Genomic DNA, 10,146 nt, shown 5'->3' with positions numbered 1-10,146 from the left:
GAAGATTTTGATAAGTTGATGGCTAAGGTTGATAGAATTGATCATAGGGTTAAGGAGTACCTTGAATTTGCAGGTTACGAAAAGTGGTCAAGAGTTCATTCAACAGTAAACAGAGGTAGAATGATGACTTCAAACATTGCCGAATGTATCAATGGTTGTCTTGTTGAAGCACGCCAATTAACTATATTAGAATTCTTGGAAGAGGTTAGAATTCTTTTTGGATCTTGGCATTGCAAAAACAGAGAAGTAGCCTCATACACAAAGGACACATTAGGTAGAAAATTTGAGGAATTGTTGATTATAAACGCGGCTAAAAGTTCAAAAATGGAGGTATGTATCATTATATAATACTTTATATTATATGTATCAAATTTAGTGTATCATTCTGCTTTTTTTAACATGATTTGTTTTTTAAAAGTTATATTTAAATTTTTTAATGTACACAGGTTTTTCCATCATCTGAGTTTATTTTCTCAGTTTATGAAAATGGAAGAAGATATATTGTTTGTCTTGAGCGGAAAGTATGTTGTTGTGGCAGATTTCAACTAGATGAGATACCTTGTTCACATGCAATCGCTGTATTGAAAAAAAAGAATGTCACCGATATGAATCCGTATTGCTCTGATTATTACAAGCCTGATGCGTTGGCAAAAACATATGAAATTCCAATGGTACCAATGCCAGATAAGGAAGATTGGTCAGATCCTAAACACGTGGTAGCTGAAACTGTGTATCCACCTGATATACCGTGGTTTCACGGTATAATTAATATTTTTTCCTTAAGTTTAGTGTGTCCGAAAGCCTTTTTTGTGCTAATTTTGATATAAGTTTCTCTTTGTTTTGTAGGAAATCTGTCCAAAGCTGAATGCGGAGATTTTGAGCGAAAAATGCAGAAGAGACCACCTACGGAGCTTATGACGGTCCGTTGTGCCTGTGACGGTCCGTAGGTGGCAGCGTAGAGAAGCTACTGATGGAAGATGGGGAAGTCTGACCAAGTGTGGGATTATGAAGCTTGTGACGGTCCGTCATGGCTATGACGGTCCGTCCTGCAGGTTCGTCGTGAAGATCAGAGAAGTGATCCCAGTACCTAGATTCCAAGAGTTGAAGTATTTTGAAACGAGACCCTTGACGGACCGTTGTGCCTATGACGGTCCGTCACACTTGCCGTCGAGGGGAATGAAGAAAGCAGCAGAAGAAATTGCACCAAGTATGAGACGATGGAGTCCACGACGGTCCGTTGTGTCCACGACGGTCCGTCGCGTGGTCCGTCGACCCAGTCGCATTTTGGCAGATTTCCAGTTATTAGAATCCTTGTTTAATTAGGTTTTTATTTTTTATAAATAGTTCGAAAAACCTCGTTTTTGAGGTTAGACTCTGGGAGATTAGACATCATATTATTAGACTTTGTGTATTAGTGTTTGATTTTTAGAGATTCTTACAAGTGATTTTTGGTGATTAATCAAGCAAATTTTTGGACTTTATTCTTTCTCATTGAAGTAAGTACATGAATTCTTATTTAACATATTTGAATATTGTGTTTATGGCTATGAGTAACTAAACTCCATAACTAGGGTTGTGGGAACCATAGGCAAATAATGAGATAAACCCTAGCTAAAATAACAATTCTAGAATAGTGTCTTGCATGTATTAATAATTCTTTCGCTTAGAAGTCTTTTTAACGGATGATCAACGTTAGAACTCGCCTTAATGCTACTTGCCGAACCAAGGAGGTAGATAATTGGAAAAGAAGTATTCACATAGATTTAGTGTATACTATCTAATAGGCTAGTATTGATTGGTACGAGGTAATAACTTAGTCAAATATCGAATATGATGCTTAATATGACGTGAAGATAAGGGTTAGGAAAGCAACACACGCAGCTGGACCAAGGTGCGGAGTGAGATTTTCTAGATGCCGGACCAAGGATTTAGAAATACATAACTTATCACTTTGCATGCAAGATACTAGGAAAGAATTGTTATAGTTAGAATTATCAAGTTATGAACCTGTGGGGAACACGTAAACCCTAGTTACTTTAATTAATTGATTAAAACCCAACATTAAAAGCTGTTAAGTGTCTCTTTCAAGTTCGTTAGTTATTTTTACTCATTAGGAAATACAAACCCTCCTTTTTATGTTTTTACTTTCTAAGGAAGTCATCAACCGAACAATAGTAATAACAAGTTGAAGTTAAGTCTAGACTATTTTCCTCGTGGGAACGATCCCAACCTCACTAGTTGGGTTATTTACTTGACGCGACCGCTTTACTTCTCATTTGAGAAGTAAGTTTGAGCGTATCAAATTTTGGCGCCGCTGCCGGGGAATTTAGCTTTTAGATTAACTTGAACTTATTACTAAAGTTTAGTTGATATTTTCTTTATTTTACTTTGTTTTATTGTTTTTGATTTCTTTTCAGAACTATCCTCCTTGTATGCTAAATACACGGAGAGGAAGAGAACCCTTGTTTCCCTACGATCACGAGCTAGAGCGTACACTGTGCAATATGAGTCGAGACTTGGGAATAAATGATGAGGATCCAAACCAGAACATCCCAGATCCAGTGGATGTTCATGGTCAGATGTTACCCGACGCTCCGGGTGAACATCAGCAGAGGGGACAAAATCCCGTTCCACGGCCCCAAGCATACTACAGAGGGTATGATAACATAGCAAACTTGGATGGGCCACTTGTCTTGCCCCCTCTACCCACAGGCCACACTTTTGTGGTAACTAGTAGCCTGATGCAAATGCTCACTGCCAGAGGTTTGTTTTCAGGGCTACCTTCTGAGGATACACATGCCCATATAGCTAAGGTAAGGGCAGTGTGTAAAAGTTGTGTGGGGAGGCCTGATTTGGATCTAGATGTAATAGGTCTCAGAGTGTTTCCTCTCTCACTGACTGGAGAGGCTGCTATGTGGTTTACTGAGCTCCCATACAACTCCATCTTCACTTGGAACCAACTACGGGATGTCTTCTTAGCACGCTACTATCTGGTCTCCAAGAAATTAAACCACAAAGACAGGGTGAATAACTTTGTGGCACTACCAGGAGAGTCTGTTAGTAGTTCTTGGGATAGATTCACCTCATTCTTGAGAAGTGTTCCAAATCACCATATTGATGATGAGTCACTGAAGGAATACTTCTATCGGGGACAGGATGATAACAATAAAGCGGTGTTGGACACTATAGCAGGTGGATCTTATGGAGAATGCCCTTATGCTGAGATTGTTGAGAAATTAGAGAAAATCTCCCGTAACAACAAAGCTTGGAGTACTAGGAAGTCCGATACAGGGAGAAACACCTTCGCAGTGCAGTCCACTCACAACCCAGCCACAGATGATATTCGTGAAGAAATGGCTCAGATGAGAACTGAGCTTGGGTTGGTACTAAAACATGTCACTGGGGGTGCAGAAAAGATTAATGCAGTCAACTACTTGGCTAAACCACCACCTCCAAACGATGAGTGCTATTATGCGGAGGATACTAATGCAGTAAATGAACAGACGGGGGGGTTCCGACCAAGCGCCCAAGGCTCGCATCAGAATAATTGGTGCCAAGGTCAAGGGAACCAAGGTCGGAACTATGGTAACTACAACCGTGAGGGTCATTATGTCCGAGATGGAAACTACAACCGCGACAACAACTTTAACAGGGGTAACTATGCTAATAGAAACGACAGGAATGGGACCTATGTCCCTCCTCAAAATCGTGAAGTTACTCCAAGGGATGGTGGAGATAGTATGTCGCGGGTTGAGGATATGTTGCATAAAATGATGAGGAGGTTCGATGCTAGTGATGAACACATTAAAGAGTTGAGGTGTGATTTAGCTAGTATTGGGCAAAAAGTTGATACACATGCAATTTCGATTAAACAGATCGAATTGCAAGTGTCCCAATTATCTGCGACAGTGAACACACGACAACCAGGCACTCTTCCTAGCAACACTGTCCAAAATCCAAAGAATGATGCGCACTGCATGGCAATCACTACACGGGGTGGTAGAAAAACCATCGACCCACCAATGCCATCTACTGGGGAAAATGTGGTAAAGGGTAGTAGTGAAGCAGAGGGAAGTAATGGAAAAGATGCAGAAGTACCTATCAAAGTAATTCCCATGCCTAGGCCACCACCCCCATTTCCTCAAAGATTAGTGAAAAAGAGTGAGGATGGTAAATACAGGCGCTTCATAACAATGTTGAAGCAACTCTCTATCAATGTCCCTTTCGTAGAAGCTCTAGAACAAATGCCCGGTTATGCCAAATTTATGAAAGATCTGGTCACCAAGAAAAGATCGGTCACTTTTGAGGATGATGATAGATTGCAGCATTGTAGTGCTATTGCTACAAGATCCCTAGTACAAAAGAAAGAAGATTCGGGTGCGTTCACTATTCCTTTTACAGTTTGGTCATTACATTTTGCGAAAGCATTATGTGATCTGGGGGCAAGCATAAATCTAATGTCCCTCTCAATTTACAAGAAGTTGGGTTTGGGGGATCCAAAACCCACTGCGATGCGGCTACTGATGGCTGATCGGACAGTGAAAAAGCCCATAGGGATACTCCATGATGTGCTCGTAAAAGTGGAGTCATTCATCTTTCCAGCAGATTTTGTTATTCTTGATTGCAAAGTCGATTTTGAGGTGCCCATTATTCTTGGGTGGCCATTCCTTTCTACAGGTAGAGCCTTAGTTGATATGGAGAAGGGACAGATGACATTTCGGTTGAATAATGAAGAAGCAACCTTCAACATTTGTAGGACCATGAGGCAGAATGGTGAGCTCCAATCGGTATCTGTCATATTCCACAAAGAAAAGATGAAGAAGGAGACTGAACAGAAAACTGCAAAACAAGAGTTTATAGTTGGGGATTTAGTGCTTGTAGACAGTTCTGAGGTGCCTTGTCTTCCGGGCGAGCTCAAGTCCAAATGGACTGGCCCTTACTTGATTACCCCAGTATTCCCTCATGGGGCAGTTGAGTTAAAAGACAAGGAGGGAGTGCGGTTTAAGAGGAATAGAGATAGAATAAAACTCTATTTTGGGCATAAAGCATCGGGGAAAAAAATGATAGAGGCATACCATCTTGATGAAGTCTGAGTAATCGAGTGTCCTCAGTTGTGCCGCGACATTAAATCAGGCGCTTGTTGGGAGGCAACCCAATACTTATCGTCTTTTTAATAATGGTAGCATTTTTTCTATTAATGGGTTTTAAATTTGCAGGCACATCACCAGGAAATTCTGCAGAAAACTACTCCACATCAGCCACTGACGGATACAACGACGGACCGTTGCGCATGCAACGGACCGTCATATGCATCCGTCACACCAGGTACGTATTTCTGTCATTTTGAATATTAGGGCACACACGACAGAACCTACGACGGGTCGTCACAAATGCGACGGACCGTCGTCGGGGAACCGTCGCGTGATTAATGAATTCTACCCGACCCGACCCGGCTGGACCCTTTTCAAAATCTGACCGTTTATACTCCCCACCCCTCCATATTTCACCCCATTACTTCCTTATTCCTCTCATCTCCCCTCTCTTTTCAACTTCCACACTTCCCCTCACTGATCATTGCTCCCAAAATCCTCCTAATCCTTATACTCATCATCCACTAGTCGGTGCTGCTGCTGTAGGTGTCTACCTTGCCAACTGAATCATTCTCCATTTGTTTTCCTCTCCATTTACAAGGTATGTGTCTCTAAATTTATACTCATTTATCTTGCATTTTGGTTCAGTAGTTAGTATTAGCTTAGTTCTTAGTCGTATACTGTTTCCTTTATATGCTTATATCTAAACCTAGGCTCAAAATGTTCGAATGTGCCATTTTGATAACCCTAGGCATAGGTGATTTTGCATTGGTAGTTTCCTAGGTAGTTGGGATAGACATATATAGGTCCACAACACTACAAGACCATGTGGGTTCATCGGGGATGCATAGGGTACCCCCAGTTCTAACACTGCTACTCAGAACGAGACCCCGATGACGGACCATAGCACACACGACGGACCATCGTAGGGTCCGTGTCAAAAGCCCTAACTCCCTGTCCCAACGACGCCTGTGACAGACCATTGTCTTCACGACGGTCCGTCCTGCACAACCATTCTGGTTGTCAGAGACCTTGTTTCTAAGGGTCTCTCAAAATTTTCTAAGTGTCCTACGACGGACCGTCATACCCACGACGATACGTCCTGCACGACCGTCATGATGGTCAGAGACCCCTCTGCTAAGGGTCTCCCAACATTATCCAAGTGTCCTACGACGGACAATTACGACGGACCGTTGTCCCCTTGACGGTCCGTCCTGCACGACCGTCATGATGGTCAGAGACCCCTCTGATAAGGGTCTCCCAAAATTTTCTAAGTGTCCTACGACGGGCTCTTACGACGGACCGTCATACCAATGATGGTCCGTCCTGCACGACCGTCATGATGGTCAGAGACCTCTCTGCTAAGGGTCTCCCAACATTTTCCAAGTGTCCTACGACGGACACTTACGACGAACCGTCGTCCCCTCGACGGTCCGTCCTGCACGACCGTCATGATGGTCAGAGACCCCTCTGATAAGGGTCTCCCAACATTTTCTAAGTGTCCTACGACGGACTCTTATGACGGACCGTCTTACCAACGATGGTCCGTCCTGCTTGACCGTCATGATGGTCAGAGACCCCTCCTTCAGGGTTCTTTATATATACATAGACTAAGTACAACACGACGGACCTCATGACGGTCCGTCATATCCACGACGAGCCGTCATCTAGCCCGTCGTGTGATACAATTTCACTATCACTAACACACTATTTTAAATGTTTTATGTTGTATGGGCTTGCCTGTCTTGTTTGACACTACTCGTACTAATAGTGATCCTTTGCAGGTATTATCTACTATGGCACCCAAGCAAGACCGAACCTACGCACGCGGGCGATCCAAGTCTGTTGCCCCGTCTGCACGCTTGATCATCGGCTCTGATGATGAGCAGGACCCTGAATATGTGCCCCCAGGCACTTCCGCACCTTCCCGTGCAGCACGTGCCCCCAGAGCCACACCCAAGACGGTGGCGTCCAGCATAGTCACTGCCTCCTAGTCTGATGAGGAGCGCACACTGATTGGCACACCCTCTGGGTCAGCCACAAATGAGGAAGGAGCGTCTGACTCCTTAGGAGTATCCTGGTCCGAGAAAGCTTCAGGATCTGCTGAGGTTCCCGCACCTGCCACTGCTGCAGCGTCGGGCTCGTCTGATGAGGCTGACAGTTCAGACTCTACATCTGGTGCACCAGCCCAGGTCCCCACCCCAGCCTCTGACCAGCCAAACCGGTGGTGTGTCGAAGGTCAATTTCAAGTTTACTCCGATGCCAAATTCCTGACTGATAAAGGAGTAATGACTCGGACACTCACCTTGGAGAGGCGGGTACTTATAGGGAGTCTCCCATCAATGCCGGAGATCCACAACCTATTCACCAGGCATCGCTTAGAGTGGACAGCCCGTCCGTTGGGACGATACAGCGAGGAAGTGGTCCGAGAGTTCTACGCATCCTACATAGCGACTTTTCGATCACAGATCGATAGGCGGGCTGCTCCCGCTAAACAGGCCCCACTGGAGCAGGTTCGTGTCCGGGGTGTGCAGGTTGACATTTCCCTGCCAGCTATCCACCGGTTCCTATACGGTGAGAGTGTAGATGCTACGCGGGCTCCCCACACTGCCGAGTTTGACTACTGCTGGCAGATAGTGAAGGATGGCTAGTTCTTGTGCGAGCAGGCACTGAGAGAGACCACCAAGAGGTGGATGGCCCTGCACCTATCAGTCGACGGAGAGGGTGCAGATTGGGTCACTGAGCCGAAGGGGGCCATCAAGAAGGCCAACCTCACGTTCGTTGCGAAGTTCTTGTGGCTGCTCATCCGTCACTGCCTTTCCCCCACAGCTGCTGATAACATCGTCACCTGGGATCGAGCAGTGTTGATAGCGACGATGATAGACGGATTCGAGGTCGACTTCGTATCGCTTCTCCAGGCAGTCATGCACGAGAGGGCATTCAAGGTCACTACTACCTACCCCTTCCCGTGTATGATTTTTGCCCTTTGCAGGACCGAAGGTGTGCCCATATGGCACATAGATCAGTTGAAGACCCCGCAGGGCACCGTTGACGTCAGCCTCATCAGAGACGAGGCCAATGAGTTGGACCCACATCGAGGGCCCCGTCCAGAGCTGCCACCACTTGCTGATGATCTTGCAGATACGGTGGCCCAGGCCCGCACCGCTACACAAGCGTCCACTAACACTACCCCGGTCGAGTCTATCCTTGGTAGTAGCCCAGCCCCGATCTCCTCTCGCACAGCCCCTTTACCGACACTGGTCCCGCTTGCTAGGGTCCAAAAACTGGAGGCACAAATGGCCACTCTTCTGCATCATATCCAGTCGTGGATGCAGAAGTCGATTACTGAGTCTGAGGCGCGTATAGAGAGGAAGATGCACCAGTTTACCGAGTTGAAGATTGCTGAGGTTAACCAGCGCCTAGATGCATTTGAGTTGAGAGTGTTAGCCCGCCCAGCCCCTCCGGTAGATGTGTCGACTCTTCAGGCTGCAGTCGACAGTCTTCGTGCAGACATCGACACGATCCTAGAGGCGAGAGTGCCAGAGCCTGTCGAGCCTGCTGAGGACACTGTATTGGCGGCCCTATTTGCTACTTCAGAAATTCCCCCACCTTACCCTCGAGAGAGTGCCAAGAGGCGTAGGGGTTGATCAGAGGATGAGGCGCGAGCAAGGAAGAAGGAGTGCCGAGAGATGGAGGCCGCGAGGAGAGCCTCACTTGCTGAGGCGGAGGCACACCAAATCAGAGCATCGCAGATAGCGGCTGGGGCGTCTAGCTCCCGCACTGTAGAGACAGCAGGAGGCACTAATGATGGTGCGGTTGTTGCTGAGGAAATCACTGAGGGTGTCCAGATTGCTGAGGACACCACTGAGGGTGTCCAGATTGCAGAGGATGTGGGTTCCGGGAAACCGGACCCACCAGCTTGATGATCGACGGCGCTATGCGCCACAGGTTTGCTTCACCTACCCCTCTAATCTTTAGAATTTTTTAATGCATTGGGGACAATTGCATGCTTTTTTTGTTGGGGGTGGGGTAAATGGAAAGTGAGTGTTAGGGTGAAGTCTGAGTAGCCCAACTCACTATCCTCTTTTGGGGTTTTCTTTCTTGTGTTCTTTTTCCCCAAGAGACTGATTACGTTTTCTGTTGAACCGGCACGTTATATCTTTTGTACATAGTTTAACTCTGAAGCATGATGGCTAAAATAATATCCTGATAAAACTGGAAAATGTTGCATGACTAGGCGTAGTAACTGATAATTGTGTGGCTCTAAACATGAAATAGAGTTACACCATTGCATTAACCTAAAACTTCAAGTCAAACTAGGTGTTTGATAATCTGGTATAGTGATGAGATGTCAAGTGAGTGTGAGGAACGTTAAATAGTCCACTACTGGTATTGAGCTAGAACTTGCCTGGTCAGTCCGCTAAAAGTAAGTTGTAACAGACAATTAGGAAAGGATCATATGCCCTTATTCAAGATAGCCCATTTCTAGCCTAAATAAAAGAAACCAAATGAAAGTTATCCTTCTTTGATCCAAATAATTTGAGCTTAAAATTAGACCTTTCTTTTTCACCCCAACTGATCTTTTCTGGGAACAATATGTTGGCCCTGGTCCCTCCTTGGACATGTGCACCTCAGCTTGTGCCAAAAGCATAAGTTGAGGGTGGATAATGCATAAACAACCTTCGTTATGGCCCTGACCCGACTTTGGGTATTGTGTACCTTGACTCATGGCAAAGCCATGAGTTCAGGGTGGCTGTTTTGAGGAATGCTCTGGAAAGTGGGGTTGAAAGAACAAAGAGAGAGAAAGAACAAAAGTAAAGTTGACTCAAGAACTCGTTGAAAGAAAAGGAAAGAAAAAGAGAAATATTCAATAATTACAAACAAGAAAAGAAAAGAGTTACTGATACGCTCAAACTTACTTCTCAAATGAGAAGTAAAGCGGTCGCGTCAAGTAAATAACCCAACTAGTGAGGTTGGGATCGTTCCCACGAGGAAAATAGTCTAGACTTAACTCCAACTGTTATTTACTATTGTTTGGTTGATGACTTTCTTAAAA

The sequence above is a fragment of the Solanum lycopersicum genome, chromosome 5 (genome assembly GCF_036512215.1).
Source record: "Solanum lycopersicum chromosome 5, SLM_r2.1".
In the NCBI taxonomy this organism is placed as follows: domain Eukaryota; kingdom Viridiplantae; phylum Streptophyta; class Magnoliopsida; order Solanales; family Solanaceae; genus Solanum; species Solanum lycopersicum.
Note: the sequence above shows the minus strand (reverse complement) of the source record.